General features: G+C 40.3%; 1 protein-coding gene across 6 annotated transcripts in view; it reads right to left on the reverse strand.

Moving 5' to 3' along the window:
• TENM1 (teneurin transmembrane protein 1) overlaps positions 1 to 18295 on the reverse strand; it is a 469105-nt gene that overhangs the window by 292410 nt on the left and 158400 nt on the right. For 5 of the 6 annotated variants that reach the window (XM_030967972.1, XM_030967969.1, XM_030967971.1 and 2 more), the window contains exon 1: positions 15883 to 16243. The exons of the other annotated variant lie outside the window; for it this stretch is intronic. The gene's annotated coding sequence lies outside the window, so the exon portion shown is untranslated. Of the gene's footprint in view, positions 1 to 15882; positions 16244 to 18295 lie in introns of those variants that run through there. 6 annotated transcript variants of the gene reach the window in all.

Raw genomic sequence — 18295 nt, forward strand, 5'->3', positions numbered from 1 at the left:
AGGATGGAGAAGGAAACTGCATTTTCACTTCAGTATCTCTGTTTTCCACACACACCATGGGCACTCCTACCTTCAAACACGGCTGCAGGCAAGAAGTCACACAACTGCCAAAGAAACCATTTATCAGCTGAGCAACAGACTGACCTGGCAGTATCCCCAGCTATGACTGAAATGCAATAGTGCTCCTACAGATGAGCCAGGCAAACGAGGAAAACAGCCCAGAACTTACACAGGAGTCAGAAGAGAGATTAATTATTTTGCCATCTGAAGGCATGTGGGTTTCAAACATGCTCTCCATTGTCCACTCTGTGTGTCTGATAATCAGTAGTGAAGAAAAGGCACTTTCTTCATTCCTGATCCTTGGGTATTACACTCAAACCAGAACACTTGTGAATTGGTTGGGTAATATATGATTGAATTACAAAAAAGGAAGGCTAGAAATTAGGATTTTTTTATGATAACATGAACACCGGTGATTTTGTTCTTCAATGAAAGGGTGGAGAAAATTATTTCTTCAAGGTTTGCAACTTCTGTAGTTCATTTTCCTTTCATTTCAACTCTCAAGACTTACTACTGGTCTTTGAATATGAAATGGCATCACAAACTTAAATGAAAAGCCCTAATGGACAAAGCAGCTTCTCAGGCTCAATGGAAGACAGGATTTAGACTCCCTGTTTGGGAAGTTATCTACAAAATAAAGCAATTACCAGGTCTTCACACCAATTATTGAGAGGTGATACAGGTTTCATGAGACTCTTTTCTACCTACTGCTTTTCAAGACTGAGTTAGAAACTAAAACAAAAGCTGAAACCTAATGCAGAGGAAGCAGACACAGAGGTTTTAAGCACACAGTCCTGAAATACTGAACATTTTATGGCAAGTAATACCCTTTTTTTGTTGTTTCTATTAATGACATATTCCTACCCCAAGAGGAAAAAGAGAAATTCATGGGAGACAAATGCTCATCAATTACTCTTACACCGTCACTCTAAGGACAGCTGCAAATATTGACAAAGGACAAGGTATTTATATGGTACCTGTTTTGTCAGGAAGGAGTTGGGGGATGAGGGGTGGGAAGTGACCTTTCAGAACAATTCATTGGATAGACAAACACTTGAAAGGCTCCAAGACACTACATGTATACAAGTGTGCATGCACAAAGTCTGTCTGCTCTTAGAAAAATCAAACTATTAAATTTAGAATTTGCAAATAATTACAGGAAACCCAAAAGTGTTTTGATCTATGGCAGGATTTGATTTACATCTATACAGCTTCAAAGAGCTGTCTCAGCTTCCTCTGAACTAATGTCCAACTGCCTGTTTTGGGCATCTCTTGATTTTTTCCCCCTTTAACTCTGCCTTTAGAATTTTTAAACACATAAAACATGTTTAAGCATAGCTGTCACAATATTTTCCTCTCAAAAAGCAAACAGTTCTAAATCTCTCTCTAAAACCACCAGAGTATTAGGGTCTTATGCAGCACCATATTTACAACTTCTCAGTCAGTTCTTTTTTTAAAGATAAAGTTGATACAGTATAACTCAGCTCCACCATTCAAGACTGAATTTCCATGTTAGGATGTTTCACTTAACCAGTAGTCTTAGGAAATCAGTATCTTAGGAAAATGCATTTTGGAGAATTTGTTTCTCCTCAGACCAAAGAACCCAAATATTTTTCCTGACTCTAAGACTAGAATGTAAACTATAATTGTCATTGTGCTCTACTACTGGTAGATAGCATCAGACTAAGCAGTAAGTCAAAAATCTTAACATCTAATATGTACACAAAGAAAACAGGAATTATTGTATGAATTCTAACACCTGTGCCCACAAAACACCACATGAAACTCCTCAATGTTTGCAGCATAGGTAAAAAAAAAAACCCAATAAAACCAAATGTTGGGAGGAAAAGTGAAGCTTATTACAAAGTTATGAGAACTGATGAAACAAAAACTGAAACAAAGATCAAATGTGAAAAAAAGCACAAGAAATGTTTTCGTAGAAAGAAGGGCATAATTGTTCAGACAAAACTGAAAAGAATATGAGCTGGGAGATGCTTATAAGCAAACAAGCAGAAGGCTAACGACAACGTGGGCCATTGCGACTTCCATAATGTAAAATTAAAAGCTGATAAAGACTGAGAATACCTTTTACAGTTCTGTAGGAGGGCTTTTACTAATTGGAAGGCAGCTACTGTCTGCCCCCAGTCTGCCAGAAAACAGAACCAAATATTTACTACTTTACTGACATTTTAACAAATTTAGAAGATGACAAACGTGTTGTATTTGTGTTCATACATTTCAATTCTAACATGCAAATAGAAACAAATGTTTAAGATGTACATAAATTTATTTTTTTCAGCCTAAAAGGAATCTGTTATGTTACATTTTTCCCCCACTGGAATCAGGAAATAGGAATGAAAGCTCATATGAAGAAGACTGTTTTGCAAAAACTTCAGCCTTTAGAGTTGTAAAGAGAGACTCAAAATGGACTATGGACTAGATGTCCTGCACTTGAAAAATTAATATAGGAGATCTGGGTGGAAAAGTAAAAAACTCTTCACTTCCACATCATCCAAATATCCGCTATTGAATTGTTATCACTTAAACAACAAATACAGTTGGGGAAAAGAAAGTTACAGGAAACAGATAAAACCTGGGGGAGAATGACAATTCTTGATTATTTGCTGTGGAGAAGAGTATGCACACTCCCTGAAGATACATTGTCCATGGTAGCTGCCTTCCATCCTGCCAGGCTACCCAGAACTGCAGTGCTGCTCTCTGCACCCTAGACTTGAACTTGGCTTTTTCTCCTAAATATGAAGTTGCCCACTGCTCACAAGCTCAAGTTGAAGAGCTGATTTCCAAAACAACAATTATATTGGTCTCTCTGGAGTGTGGAGGAAGATCTAACAAAGGTGTAATTAAAAAAAAACCTGTCATGTAGAGTGAATGAAGAAATTGTTGATATGTTGGTCTTAACTATCTTTTGTGCTAGTTTGTCTACACCCCATTTTAGAAGGATACCAGGCATATACCTTGGCTAACACATGAGAATTCAAAACTAAAGTCTCTGGATTTCATTGAATGTTTACTGATTTACAGCTAGTGGTTCTTAGTCATACTATAACTCAATAAAATCCAAAACATACTATTAGAAACTAGGCACCCAGTGAAATGTGGCTTTAGCTACTCTTACACACTATTTCTAGTGACCACCAAATTGTACTGCACAATGCAAAAGACTGCCCAAATTAAAAAGCCAAGCATAAGGCAAGTTAAACTTCAGTTTTACCATGGAGCTTAGAGCACAAGTGATGCAAAAATATCAGCCTGATTCAAAAAGAGAGTACAAATTCATCATTGTTGGGTGCTACATTTATTTTAAAGTGGAATATTATGACAACTGAAAATAAAGTCTCTATCCATTTCCAAATGATGCTGAAAAATCACTTCAGCTGCTGTGCTGCTTTAAAAGCAACATATCAATCATTTCCCAGTAATACTGCACTAGATTCAGAACCAATGCCTGCTATATGACTCACGTTAAGTACATCCAAGAACACAGTTTCACTTTATGATCACTAATTTTCACTATTTAATAGCAGCATATTCAGTCTCTGGACATGCTGTTTGAATACTGATAAAGATACTCTTTACATATGAGAAAGAACAAGAAAGAAGTTCTGCAGACTTCATTGGTCTTCCACTGTGAAACCTTTCTATTAACAGGAATGTTAGCCCATGATGAAAAAGATAAGAGTTAAGCTTTATGAATCTTCTAGATTTCTTTGAAATAAACAAGGCACCCTCTGAAAGTGAAGTGCACGAATGATTTCATGAACAATAAAAATATGTTGGAAAACAACAGCAGATTCTGTTGAGGATGGCACACATAGGCAACCAGCATCTTCTGTTGGATACCTCCTCTGCTGAAGAAGTACAGTAACATAAGCTGAAGTTTGGCCTCAGAAATTATTTACTTCATAGCATGCAAAGTGTTAGGTGCTGAAGAAAAATTAGGAGAGTTGTGTCAGTGACCCTCAAAACACAAACCAGTTATTCTCCTGAATATTTCTAAAGATTAGAAATATTAATTAAATGCCTTTAAAATTAAATGCCTTAAAAAAAGAATTAAACAGATGTGAGAAGTGTGAGCAGTAATATGATCCACAATGCATAAGAAACAAATGTGATACTAAGACCTGCTGTTTGTCAGTTCATCTCCCAGGAAAGGCAGCACTCTATGGCTGAAGGCTAGAAATACTTACTTTGCCCTTTATCCAAACCTGAAAAATTTATCAACATTTTAAAATGTAGGAATAATAGCTCAAAAGTCCATTGCCTCAAGAACTACACAGATAAGACTTACCTTTAAATTTCATTCAGAAAAAGACCTTGAAACTCCAGTCATTCACCTTACCATTGCAAATTATGGCTTCAATTCCATTAGGCATGTTGAAGAAAAGGTGAAATTGTTGTGCAAAAACCAAACTCAAAGTCTGGATAGTTTTAAAGATTCAGAACAACTTGTTGCTAAGTTCCTTACATCATTCTACATCATACCTTTTACTATGGAAACGATTTTTATCTGATATCCTTTGAAATTGTTTCATAGATATGACTGCAAAGGAGGAATTAACTGATTTTAATTAATTTCTTTTTTCAGTGAAATAAAATTCTAGCAAGTCCACAGTATTGAGAATTCAAATGGACAACTGCCATCTTGAATGCCATTCATTACAAAGCACTAATTTCTAGGAGAATTATAATCTTTAGCTAATGCTGTCCATCCTTAGATTAATAATTTTAATGAATGCTCATTTATTTAGAGGCACATTCTCCAAATATACATATTTTTACTCTACAACCATGCCTTTGTTCAGATCAGAGGTACACTAACAGCAGGACCTGAACACTAAACTGAACCTTTCTGTGTCTGGCCACCATCTCTACCACCAATGAAGAGTATCCAGGTCAAAATAACATTCCTTGTTTATGGGTTTGTTAGAGAACTGCAGTCCAGACGCATGACACTGAACTAGAACATCAATTTTTTTGATTTGGTATAGAAAACCCTATGTCTGACCCCCACATTATCCCTTTACTCATGTAAAATTCTTAAATTCCTTGTCCATAGCAAAGAACTTTATTTAAGCTGCTCAGGGAATGTCAAGAGAAAGATTTAGAAGAGGTATCTTTAGTCTTTTAGTCATAACTAAGAAAACACACAAGTGGATGCATACTTGGCATTGCAGATCTCTGATTCTAAAAATAATTCCCCACCCACCCACAATCTTTTTGGAGAAGTTTACAAGTTGACCCAAGAGTTTAAAATTGCAACAGAGCATTTATGGGTTTTTTTATATTCTCTTTATAAAGAAAGCCTCCATGTAATAGAAAAACCATGGAGAGAGTATAGATTTAGGTCAGCTTTGCTGCTTTGAAACCTAGAAGGGTAAGATCCCAAGCAGGACACAGCTGCCTGTATATGAACGTGCAACAGGCACTTGGTACTTGACAGTCCTGCTTCAGAAAGTGTTCTGCTAAAAAATCTGACACCTGACTACTCAGAGCTATCTTACTCTGCCACTGCTGCCTAGCCACTTTAGAGGTCCTCAGAGACCTTCCTGAACATACTAATGGGTGTGGAAGGAGGGAAGAACTGGAGAGGATAAAAAGGCATCCAAGAGGGGAGAACATTCCTGCACTGGAGAGAGAGGGCAATGCACCTTCAGAGATGAGTGGAACAGCTCTCTCAGACTTCTAAGACCAAGCAGCAGAAGCAGATAAAACAGAGCTGCTTTATTTCCCCATTAATTGGATACCAGAAGGGGAAAAGTGAATTTGGATATAATCTGGGAATCCTCAGAAACTGTACATAATAAATTACACTGCAGGGAGTGTCATCTACATATTCCCCAAAACAGATGAGTTATTTCAGCAAGCAGGAAACAACAAATCTTTATTTCTACTAATTCTGTTATCACTGCCCCTTAGGCTTATACAGCTCATCTACTGTCCAATTTTAGCTGTGTGCTTCCCCAGAAAGATAATCTTTCTGAAACAGTGTCCTTTCCTGCCCTTCTTTTTCTTTAAATATGCAAATCTCATCCCGTGTAAGAAAAAGCACTGAAACATTTAAAAGGGCTAAAATAGTAATTCCTGCAAATGATAGATTTTTTTAATGAGCACTACTTAGCAGAGAGCTCAATTTGAATTGCCATGGTAGAGAAAGTTTGTTTTCCCATTAGTAATGAACTATGCCTTTGTACTCAAATGGAACAAGATGCTCAGCTCCCAGGATAACTATCAGGAGAAGAGCTCATTTTATTCTGCAGACAAAGTAGAAACCATACTTAAGGTTTTGTCCCTAGGAGCTGAAACCATAACAGAAGACCAGTTTTGTTAACAGTTTACGGAAATAACCTTTTAAAAGTTTCCATAACATAACATTATGACCTAAAGCAATTTTGGTACAAGTTTCCTGTGGTCATAATCACCTTCATGGTACATATAGTTGTTTTCTCATCTATTAACAGCCTTGTAATTCCACAGCCCTTTTATGTTGGAACACTAAATCAGCTTTGGAGGGAAATTTTTGCACCAATGCAAACAACTTCTGTTAATAGGCACAATGCTATTTAAGCCTTCTAGTGCCTACAGACAACAGGCATCAAGAACACATTTCTGACCCCCAGGCAAAGCATCAGGGGAAAATCAAAACAACTATGAGGTTTATTTCTTAATTACAATGAGCTGTCTGCAAATTCAGGGTATAACAGCCTTGAACTGATCTTACTCATCCTCAGTGTAGGAAATTAATACTGAAGTTGTTTCTGCATATCAGTTAATAGTAAATAAACATTTACTGGAGGGATTTTTGAAAAATGCCTCATTTCTACTTCTAATTTATTCCAAACTTTGTCTTTTGTAAAGTTTCCATTAATACATTATCCAAACAATAATTCAGAAGGTTGGCTCCAGATTCATCATCCTCCTTCACTTCTCTCATACTCTTCACAAGAAATTTGTGGAAGGGGTCACAGCTCATTGAAAATAAGCAAAACCTGTGCACACATTAAAACATTACATCTCCCCTTACAAATCACAGCAGTCTCAGCAGTCAGTGTGAAGATGGGTCAGAGAACCATAGAATTTTCCAAACTGGAAGAGACCTACAGGGATCATTGAAGTCCAACTCCTGGCCCTGCAGGGGACACCCCAGAGATCACAGCCTGGGTCTCAGAACACTGTCCCAACTACTCCCTTCAATGCTACTTCTAGAAAAGCTCTGAAGTTAAGTTTTTTACTAACCCTGTTGCCATGAATCTTCCCATGAGATTTGACATAAACAGAAAATATACCAGAAGTTAATTATACAGGACTCCACTGTAGTCTAACACAAGCTCAGAGGTAGGGGAAGCACATGTACATGTCACTACAAATATTTATACAAGAAGCACAGTGTTTGATTACATCAGTCAAGGCAAATTTAGAATAGTTCAGATTTGCCAAAAGCATTCTGCTAACAATTGGCATCACTGGCATGAGTCTTCCTGTGGCAGCCTACCTGGAACATAACAGAAAATGGGGAACACCCTTGGCCTTTTTCACTGCTCCAGACACACAGCTTCATTCTCCTGCTCCACCTCACCTCATCTCCTCGCTCTGCACCATTCTCAAACTACCTTTAGCATATTCAGTTTTGCTTTGGCCTAGAAGAGCAGCTGGTTTCTTTCCCTTGCCATTTATTTCTCACCTATCCTTTCTACCCAAATCTTTCCTAAATGATGCCCAACTTACACTCATGAATGCCCAACGTTTCTCTGGTATCATACTATCACACTGAAAGAAGCAGGTGGAGCTCTGTGGAGAGACACTGAACAGCAGCACTCTACTAAGAGCCTTTTCCCTTTGATTTCATTCCATGGTTTTTACTCCCCTCTCTTACTTCCCTTCATATTTTAAAATTAGCTTATAAATTCTGAGGAGAAAGGGTGACAGAAGATTTGTATTGTAACATTGAATAGAAAAGTGATTGTTGATTGAGGTTTTTCCTTTTAAAGATGTTGGCAGTTTGGGTTACTTTTTAGATAAAGGCAGATCTCCTCCAGAAAAGTGTAACTACTTTCATACATAGAAAAGTGCTGATATAGAAGACAATTTTTTAAAAAACCCCAAAGTCTAGAAAACATTCAGTTTCATTTGGAAATAAAGACAACTACTAAGGGTATCCTGGTACTATAGTCATGCCCTTTTCATACAAAATATTGGCCTCTCAACAGCTTTATTTTATTTAGGAGTACATCTTTAAGATTCTTTCAGTGAAATATTTTAAAAGGATACGGTACTTATGTTTGCAAAATGTTTTGATGCATTTACTTGGCATTTGTGAGTTAATCTGCAGCCCTACAATTATCCCTTAGGTGTGGCAATCCCCACTGTTAAAAAGGCAGAGCAAAACAAAATAGCTGAACACACTATTTATACAGTCTATTTCAAACAGATGTCAGAGACATTATTTTTAGATCAGACCATTGATCAGCAAGATGATGAGCAAAGAAAAAGATCTGCTAACCTAAAATGTGTGACTCTCCATGTTCAATCAATAAGGTAAAACATGACTAAAATATGAAGAGCCATGATTTGATTTACTGCTGCTTCTCATGTTCTGGTGTGAAATCCACCATAAGCCATAGAACTGTTTATATTTCACTCAATATCACTTTGTCATTATATAAATATATATTACTTATGCAGAAATGGTTCCAGATTTTCAAGCTCTAATGAAGGCGCTGGACTTCTGCGGCTGACTGACACAGCTGAGCTCTTGGTGCTTATCCTCAGACATTGGCTCACCCTGTAAACACCCTGCATGCTGACCACAGCTGCTATGATGGAATAAGAGCTTGCAAACCCTTGCTCAGAGCTTCTGTTTGTTAAGAACTGGTACACATTAGAAAGATTTCATGCCTTTTAGTTATCTACAAACAAAAGCACATGTGGAGAAGGAGCGGAAATACACATTTCTCTTGCGTCATTCTTCTATTTGACTTTGATTAATTTCTTTTAAAAATGAGAACTGGTCTCCATCTGATAACGAGGTAGACAGTACACTTAGCACCCAGCATGCTGATGCTTACTGAAATGTCAAAGGGTACTCATTAAGCATGGGGCAGGAATGACTAACACTTCAAGGGCCCCATTTGTGTTGGCTTGATGATTTATGGCACAGCAGTAGTAAGCAATGATAAAACACAATATAATTGTATGTCTCTCAAAATTTCTGAACATAGAAAACCTAAGACAGGTTTTTAAATCACAAGTAACACAGACACCTATGATCCAGCAGTCATATTCTGAGACTTATGAAATAAAAATAACTTTTCACTTAATTTTTGATTATTTTTATTAATTTGTGCATATGGTTTACATTCAGTGTAACAGCATGTATATGTGTATATATATATACACACATACAAGATGACTTCCAGCATCTCTCAATTTCCATACATCTGCCATTTCTAGATACAGTTACAAGTCTGAAAGCACAAAAGGTTACGTGGCAAATGCCTAAGAGAACTCCAAAGCTGCTCCATTCAATACCCAATCACACAAACTCAAGAAATCCAACAGGTAGGTTCCATATTCAGCAGAGGAGAATACACAAGTCTTCAACATCTCAGTTCTCCAAAATAAATCCCATCCTCACTCCCAGCTGATGGATCGGTTACATTAAATTTTGACTCTTCATCAGTTCAAGAGAAAAGGGAAACATGCTGAGTTCAATACAGAAGCTTCAACATCAAGCCACAGAAGAGACAAAGCTTTAGTGCTGGCAGGAAGTGAACTGCTTCTGAAAGCTTGAAAAGCAAAGAGCTTCCTTTTCTTTCAGACTAACTGGGACTTTAACAGAGAAGCTTTGAAAACACCAGTGACTTACTGACAGATAATCAGAATCCAGCTAGACTGGCAACAAGAGCACTCAACTCACATGCCTGATCTGTGGAAAGGGCAGGTAGAGTCAAACATCCTTGACTCAAGAAAATAAGGGAAAAAAAGTACCAAAACTTACTCTATGTAAGTAAATAAAGATTACTCAGCAACATGAATATGAGAAATGCCTCATCTCCTTGCACACCAGAACGCTCTTCACAAAGTCATCTGTCTTTTTTTCCCCTTAGGGACTTTCTATGGAGATTAATTTTTATGCCTCATTTCATTATTATTCAAGAAACTGCTTTAGATTTTGTGTTCAAATATAACAGCAACAGTTAAGTTAGAAACTGCAGTTTTAGGATGCATTTTCCCCACATTTTAGGATTCATTTCAACTTTTAAAACACCTTGAAATTACTCTCAATGTAGAAGCTACAAGTAAAGGAGTTTTCATCCTCTGGATGGTATTTTTTTCCTGACATTCAATTAACCCTGTATCACTGATATTAATATTTCAATTTCCACTAAAGTTGTATTTCTGGTGCTTTTTCGTTGCTCAAACAAGTTTTTAAACGTATTAAAGGCACATTAAGGTAAAACCAATGACATTTAATATAGTGAATTAAATGAACAGGTAACACCTACAAGCTATTCAAAAAAAGTAGAGAACCATCTAAATTACTTCTCCTGTCAAGTATAAATACCAGTGGCATTACCGTGTTGCATAATGCTAACTACAGCTATAATTTATACACAAAGGTTTCAATGTTATAGTGTTGTCATCTTATTGCAGGGTTCCATACTGTTGTCTCCTATCACAAAAGTTTCATACCTGCTTGGTGTTTTTCATGGGCAGCTCCTCAGAGCCCTGACTCTTTTTCACAAAGCAGCCAACTGACTCCAGTTCCCTTCTCACCCAGCCACCCCACTCTTTTATAGCATCTTCTCATTGCTTACAGCTGTGGCCTGTTAAAGTCAGGCCTGTTCCTAATCTTTGATAATTGGCCCAGCTGAAACTCCTTAGGGGTGAGATTACTTTCTACACTATCTTTATTTTTCTTATATTCTATCCCCCCACATTATAGTGTATCAAATTTCTACATGTATGAAGGTTTTCAAGCAAATAAACAGAAAACACTTAAACATCAACAAATAAGAAGAGTTTTTCTGAAGTTAGATGGCAATGGTAGACTTTAGCTTCATCCATGTGAACTGATTTTTAAGCCTACCAGTAAAGACTTTTTTTTTAAAGGAATTAATATTTATGTGGTTTCAGCCATAGGCAAAGAGGGATGAGGACTGAAATCTGCTCATTTAAGCATAGTCTCATTATGAAATGCAACAGAAGAGTCTCAAGAACAGGCTTATCAAAGTGCCAAGATAAGAACATAACTATTATCTCCTTTTTACTTAAGCAGCATCAAAATCTTTCCATCCAACAGAAGTACCATTTAACATAATTTCCCTCTTATTTTACTCATAGAGATCAACTGACACATAGCACATTTCTGTCTCTTTCTTCGTTAATTGTTTGATTCACAGAAAGCAGAACAATAGCAAGATCCATGCTGGATAGTAATTTTGGAGGACGCAGCTACCACTGGCAGTTCTATCATAGTCTAAAACCTACAACTACAGCTGTACTACAGAGTAATTCTGTGCATCTGTGATAGCTCAGCCAAATATTACTGTACTGTGTGCTTGGTCAAGAAACCAAAAAAGTAAGTTAGTAAAATGGCAAGCTGAGGGAAGGACAAGTCTACCTCTAACTGATTTCAATAAACTTTGAATATGCCACTCATCAGTACTTCAGCAAAATGCTCAATCTTTTAAAAGAAGTATCTACCTGGTAAAATAATGCTGATGCTCTTGGTGAGCACCAGTGAGAAACTGGGGAAGATGCAAAAGCCCTCAGTGATGCAGAACGATGGAAAGGCTGAGATGCTGGTAGCTGGTTGGTCTATCTGCCACCACACATGAGAGATTTGCTTGCTACCTAGACTAAGGTTAGATACAGAGCTTTTTGTTCTCTAGTGGGATTTTCTCTTTCTCATACCAGTTACAAACCAGCATCATACAGAAATGCAGCACTGGTGATGAACAGAAGGTTGGATAGCCAGCTGTAACTTTTCTGTTTCAATAGAGTGTAAGACTAAATCAAACTCTACAGGAGAGCAACAGCAACACTTTAACATGTGTCCACCTAGGATTCCACACAACATTGCATCATAAAAATCAGAAAATTTTTCTAAACATGGTATTTTTTTCTGAACCAAAACCTTCACAAGTCTTAGCTTCAATGTGGCTTCCCCAAGCACAGCAAGCATTTTAATTTGTGAGATAAGGATGATTTTTATTTACTCATTGGAAAGGACTGTAGTCAAACACTGATATCAACAACAAAGACTTAAACAGGATAAGGGGTAATGGGTTCCAGCTGAAGGTGAGTCAATTTAGATAAAGGAAGAAATTTTTTTAGTATAGGTGATGAGACACTGGCACAGGTTGCCCAGAGAGGTGGTAGAGGCCCCATCCTTGGGAGCATTCAAGGTCGGGTTGGAAAGGGCTCTGAGCAACCTGATCTACTTGAAGATAATCCTGCTGATTGCAGGGGAGTTGGACTGGATGACCTTTAAAGGTCCATTCCAACTCAAACTATTCCATGACTCTGTGAAATTCTCCTTACTATTTTAATACCATGATATTTATTGGTAACTTCTGCAGAGGTTTTAGAAACCTAAGTTGTCATCAACTTGTGTATGTAATGCACAAAAATCTTGGGAAATCTAAAGTTTGTGCAGTGGGATTATAACTGAACTTTAAAGGTGAGCAAAAGAAAGGTGACCAAAAAAGCCCCAACACTCTATTTCCTTTTCTTAACTCATATAAAGGCTGCATAAGTATTACAGTACTTCATGCACCTACCACTTTAAAACACTAAAGAAGCGAAACACATTAGTGACTACAATACTTAAAATGGCTTCCACCAACAATTACTAAACTACAGTTTGACTTGATCTTATTTTCACAACTTTGAAGGCAGAAAATTTTGGACCTCAAATCAGTAGACTCAGGATTGGGCCTCTAGAGAAAGAGCAAAATTGTATTAATGTTTGGTCTGACAAAAGTTATCATTAAGTCAGTTGTGCTGAACTGTCAAATATAATCAACGGGCACATCTAAATGAACAAGAAACAGACAAGAAAACAGAAACTCATGAATTTCAGACATAATTCCATCACCAGCTTATATCTGGACTCTAAAACATTTCAAAATCTAGTCCCATACAGCCATTGTGAGACACTGGCAGTCATTGTGACAGAAGGAAAAACCAGGTTATATGGTTCTCTCAGTCTGTAAAATGGGAACAAATAATATTCCTGACCAAACAGAGAGGACTGTTCTCTCATATTCAAAGCCCTGAGATTGTGATAAATTAAGCAGCATTATTCTTCTTACATTTTTCAGATTAAGATCATTTAAAAATTAAATGCATACCGTTTAGACCTCATGAATCACATTGAAATAATGTCCTGTCTGCTCCAATTAACATCAACACCAATTCTCTAAACTCCCTATCTCAATGGAAAGAAGGAAGTATACATCTACCTGTTCCTAAGCCATTACTGCAGAGCATAACATTGCACACCTCCATATGAGACTACAGGCACACGTGTGAGCACCCAGGTAGTTTCTTCAGTTTTCAAAACTACCATTTGAACTATGTTGCCACATCAAATGAGTAACAGATTTCCTTTGCCAGTTTTCCTCAGATGACACTGCTTTTATAGAACTCTGAATACATTTCAATGGCTTTTTTACACATAAGCCATCAATACAATATGTTCATTTACTTCCACATCTGACTACTTGAAGTGTTGAGAGTAGTAATATGCATTCCCACATTCTTAAAAGCTGCTTTTAATAAGAATTTTCTCATTTGCTATTTATACACATCATTTAAATACCTAAAATTTGGCAATTGAAAGGAACTGTTCTCTTTAAAATAAAGGATTTTTATTTCAGTATTTGAAATATAAATTTCTTGGGATCTTATCTGATTTTGATTGAGGTTTTTTTAAAGATCAGATATTCAGAGAAAAATTATATTGGATATGTGTTATTCAGAAAACTTCTAACCCTTCTTTGAAACAAAACTGTGATTAATAAAACAAACAAACAAAAAAGGCACACCAAAAACAACAATAAAAAACACACAAGACTGAGAGAGGTTCCTAAAATTCCCCAGCAGTTTAGAGATTTGAGTTCTTAAAACAAACCAGCAAGCCAAAATCCCCAAGACACACAGTTATATTAAAACTACAGTATCAACTTCTGATGAATTTATGTTATCATTATGATATCTATAGGGATAGCAGGCTATTAAGAAGATTGCATTTTGTCCGTGAAAAAGTGTTTTGAGATTAATCCACAGTATTAAGGGTCATGTATAAAACAAGCTTTGAAAAGAAACTATGGACAAGGAAGAAGGAAAGCTTTGGGCTATGTCTCACCTTCTGATGTATAGCTCTTCCCCTACTACAGTTTATTTTGTTATCTGTGATTCACAAAGTGCTCACTACAACACCAGCAATTCCATACTTCAAATATCAAACTGCTTTACATTAAGCTTCACAATTAACAGGTAAAATCCAGGCACTAGGAGTGGTGGGGGTTTGTTACTGCAAAAACATTTGGAGACACAGAAGATGTCTGAGATGCTTGCCCCACCACACGGACAGTTGGTATTTATTTCCATAGTCAGTGTATCTGACTCGTTAATTATCAGGGAAGCATCAGCACAATCAAGATGGGTATCTACAATCTTTGAATATCGGGAAAACAATCAATAAAAGACTATCACTAAGACAGTTAGTTACCACACAGCCTAAAGAGGTAGCATATATTTAATCCAAATAAAGGGGAAGGCGGGGAGCTCTTGGCATTGATTTCAGTATTAGAACACGTAAAGCCCAGATCTGCTAAGGTAAACGCGCTGCCACTCAGCACGGTAAGAGCATACAGTTAATACTACAGAGGCAGGTTCCTCACTATGTACCACAATCATATCCACAGCTGGTCTGAGCATACACCAAGCTTAAACCCTCAGTCACGAGCTAGAGCCGTAAGGTGTTTTAGAGAAAAAACAGCTGGAAGCAGCAGAGCAGTGTAACGCCTGTATGTACACACGCCTTGACTAAAGGAGATTACCAGATCCCACAACCGGCGGCAGGAGAATACACCAAGCACACATTTAGCAGATTACGCCTGAGGAGCGGTGAGACATCAGGCTGCTCCATCCTTCAGCTGGGAGCAGCGCGGTCCCGCTGCCCCGGCGGAGCCACCTCACCCTGCGCGCACCGAGATGCGGCTTTTCCTGTGAGCGGCCCCGCAGCGCCAGCGCGGAGCCGGAGCCCGGCCCCCGGCAGCGCCCCGCCTTTCGCCGCACCCCGCGGAGAGCCGCGCACCGCGCCGCCGCCCCGCTCCGCCGCGGGCACGGGGAGCCGCGGCCGCCCGGGGCGATGGCAGCACGGCCAGCGGCCAGAGCGCCGCTCCGCGCCGACACACCGCGCCCGGCAGCCGCGGGCGAAGGAGCCCCGCTGGAGGCGTGCGGGGCGCCGGGGCTCAGCCCCGAGCGCGGCATCGCTGCCGGGCGCCCGCTCCCGCAGCCGCGATGCTGGGTGTCCGCACACACCGCCCCGGAGCCCGGCACCCGGCCGCCGGCACCCGCCGCCCGCACAGCGCACACGGAGCCGCACGTACACACCCAGTGCCATCCAAAAAAACCCTCCGGGAGCGCCCGGCGGCTCCCGCTCCGGCGGGGCAAGGCACCCCCGGCGGCGCCCGGCGCTCCCCTCGCCGCCCCGGCTCGGACGCCGCTGCCCCCGCGAAACGCGAAGTTCGGGCGCCCGCGGCGCCGCTCCCGCCTCCCCGGCAAACTTACCGAGCGCGGCCACCGGCTGAACTTTCAGCAGCGCCCCAGCTCAGCCCCGCCGACGGCTTCGCCCATCGCCTCTAGGTGCGGTGCCTGCGCCCCGCTCCCCGGCGGCTGCGGCGCGGGCCAATATAAATCCACATCGCCGCTGCCGGCGGCTCCCCCGCAGCCCGCCCTGGCCCCTCCGCCCCGCCGGGGGACGCGCCGGCTGCTGCTGCCGCGGCTCGCCCCGCAGCTGCCCGCGGCAGGCGCTGGGAGCCGAGGTGTGAAGGGACGCGGGACCGGCGCGGCGCAGCCCCGCCGCTGCTGCCGCCGCCGCTGCTCTCCGGCGGGTGTAGTGTCAGCGGCGCCGCTCGCTCTCAGGGTGGGATTTTTCTTTTTTTCTCTCTTTTTTTTTTTCCCTTTTCGGCTCCTCCGCTGTTAATGAGCATGCCCGGGAGAGCTGCGCAGGCGCCTTGCCCGCCGCCGCGCCTCGAGCCGCCTCGCGCCGACCTCGGCGGGCGAGGGCTGAGGGGGCGCGAGCCGCGGCGGGGCTGCCCCGCGGCGGGCGGGAGAGAGCGAGCGAGGGAATGAGGGGGCGCGGGCCGGGGGAGGGACCGGCGGTGGCGGCTGAGGCGGCCCCGCCCGTGGCCGTGCAGGATTTGGGCAGAGTTCGGCAAGCCTGCGGGCAGGTGAGGCGCTCGCCTGAGGGAGGGATGCTGCCCCGGCTCGCCGCTCGTCCCGGGGAAAGGGAGGAAAGAAAGCCGCACCGGTGGGCCTCTGCCTTGGGATGTAGCGCAGAACACCTTCTAAATAATTTACCTTGCTCGGGGAATCAGACCGATAGTGGAATCAAGGCTTGGGAGAGGGACTCTGATTTATACAAGGTGCTTCAGCAGCTTTCCTTTCGCGATCTGAGTTTATTAAAGTGGGGATCTCCGGTGGCCACCTCAATTAACAGTCCCGGGTCTTAGCGGAGGGGAACTTCAGCTGGTGATGATCTCTATAATTTCATCATTTCTACACGGTTTATACTCAAGAAGGCATACAAGGTGCAAAGGTTATTACCACCTGCTCTTTTCATAACAGCTAATTCTGCAGCAGCACTTATTCGTAAAAATTTTATTGTGCCGAAGAAATGCAAGGAACTGGAAAAGGTGTGCCTCTGAGGCTGGACCTGCCTCATCAGTCTGTCTCCATCCTGGTCTATGTTCACATGGATACTGCATACACATATCTATCAATTCCTAAAAATCACTGAGGTTATTTATGTCATTTAGCTTGTGCATTCAGTCCCAGGAAAACACTGGGAAAAAGCATGCAATTCACTATTGTTGTTACTTCTTGGTAAGTTTTGTAAGTAGTTTGTCAGTTTCTGCACAGACCACCCAAAGTGGAGTCCCTTTGTTTACTCTGTACTGTGCCCCAGAACGTACTTCATTCAGACAGTTAGTTTATCGTGTTTACATAAGTATTTGGGGAAAATAAGATCTTCAAGGTACCTATATAATATCATGGAATGCATAAATAAAAAATAATAAATTAGGTAAAATAATCTGTTATTCTATACATTACTTTCATAGGAAGCCTAGAAAAGCCAGAAGTTACCAAATCTATTTCTCATGAATCTTGAAGTTATTCAACAATCTTCATCATTAACTATTTCTAAGAGTCAATTATTTTATGCCAAAACAGTCCTCTCAAATTTCTTTGATTTAGTCCTGGTAGATGTAGTAATTCTTCAGCAGTATAGATCAGTCTGAGTTCTTCTGAGCCTAAAGTAATATGTAAATTTCCTTCCCAGTGGACATGGTTGTTGTGGTTTCTTCTCTCTCTGGACAGACTTTAATATTTGTCATCCATTAACTCAAAAATTAGATACCATGGATTGAACATGGATATAACTCAAAACCAAAGAAAGAAAAAGGTCTTGAATGAAGTCACCATGTTAGTCACAGAAACATAAACCAAGATAGCTGACCCATCTGGATTCCAGGTTTTAAGATAGTACCCCAGTCAAGTAAATATTGGTCTGCTGTGGGCAAACAAGGAACACAAATTAATAATAATTCTTCTTCTTGGAATCCTATGGAATTGCCTGTTGTAGTCATTAACATATAGTAGTCAGAAAAAGATGGTAGCCTCATCAAGGGAAAGCATAAAAAGATAACCATTGGAGGTGGATGTTCAATTCTACCTCCGTCTCTTCAGCCACTGCTGAGGAAAATGAAACAAAGTGGATCAAATCAGCAGTGGAAAATTGTTGCCAGGTATCAAGTGGAGTGTCTGATGTATATGTATATATATATGTGGTAATTTCAGATACCCATGGATGTTCCCTAATGAGTTAGAGAAACTCAGAAAGATCTGCTTGGAGAACCACACAGATACGATGTATTATTCCATGGGAAAGATGTGGAGCAAAGTGTGAAATTTCACGTGT

The sequence above is a fragment of the Camarhynchus parvulus genome, chromosome 4A (assembly GCF_901933205.1).
Source record: "Camarhynchus parvulus chromosome 4A, STF_HiC, whole genome shotgun sequence".
Lineage (NCBI taxonomy): Eukaryota > Metazoa > Chordata > Aves > Passeriformes > Thraupidae > Camarhynchus > Camarhynchus parvulus.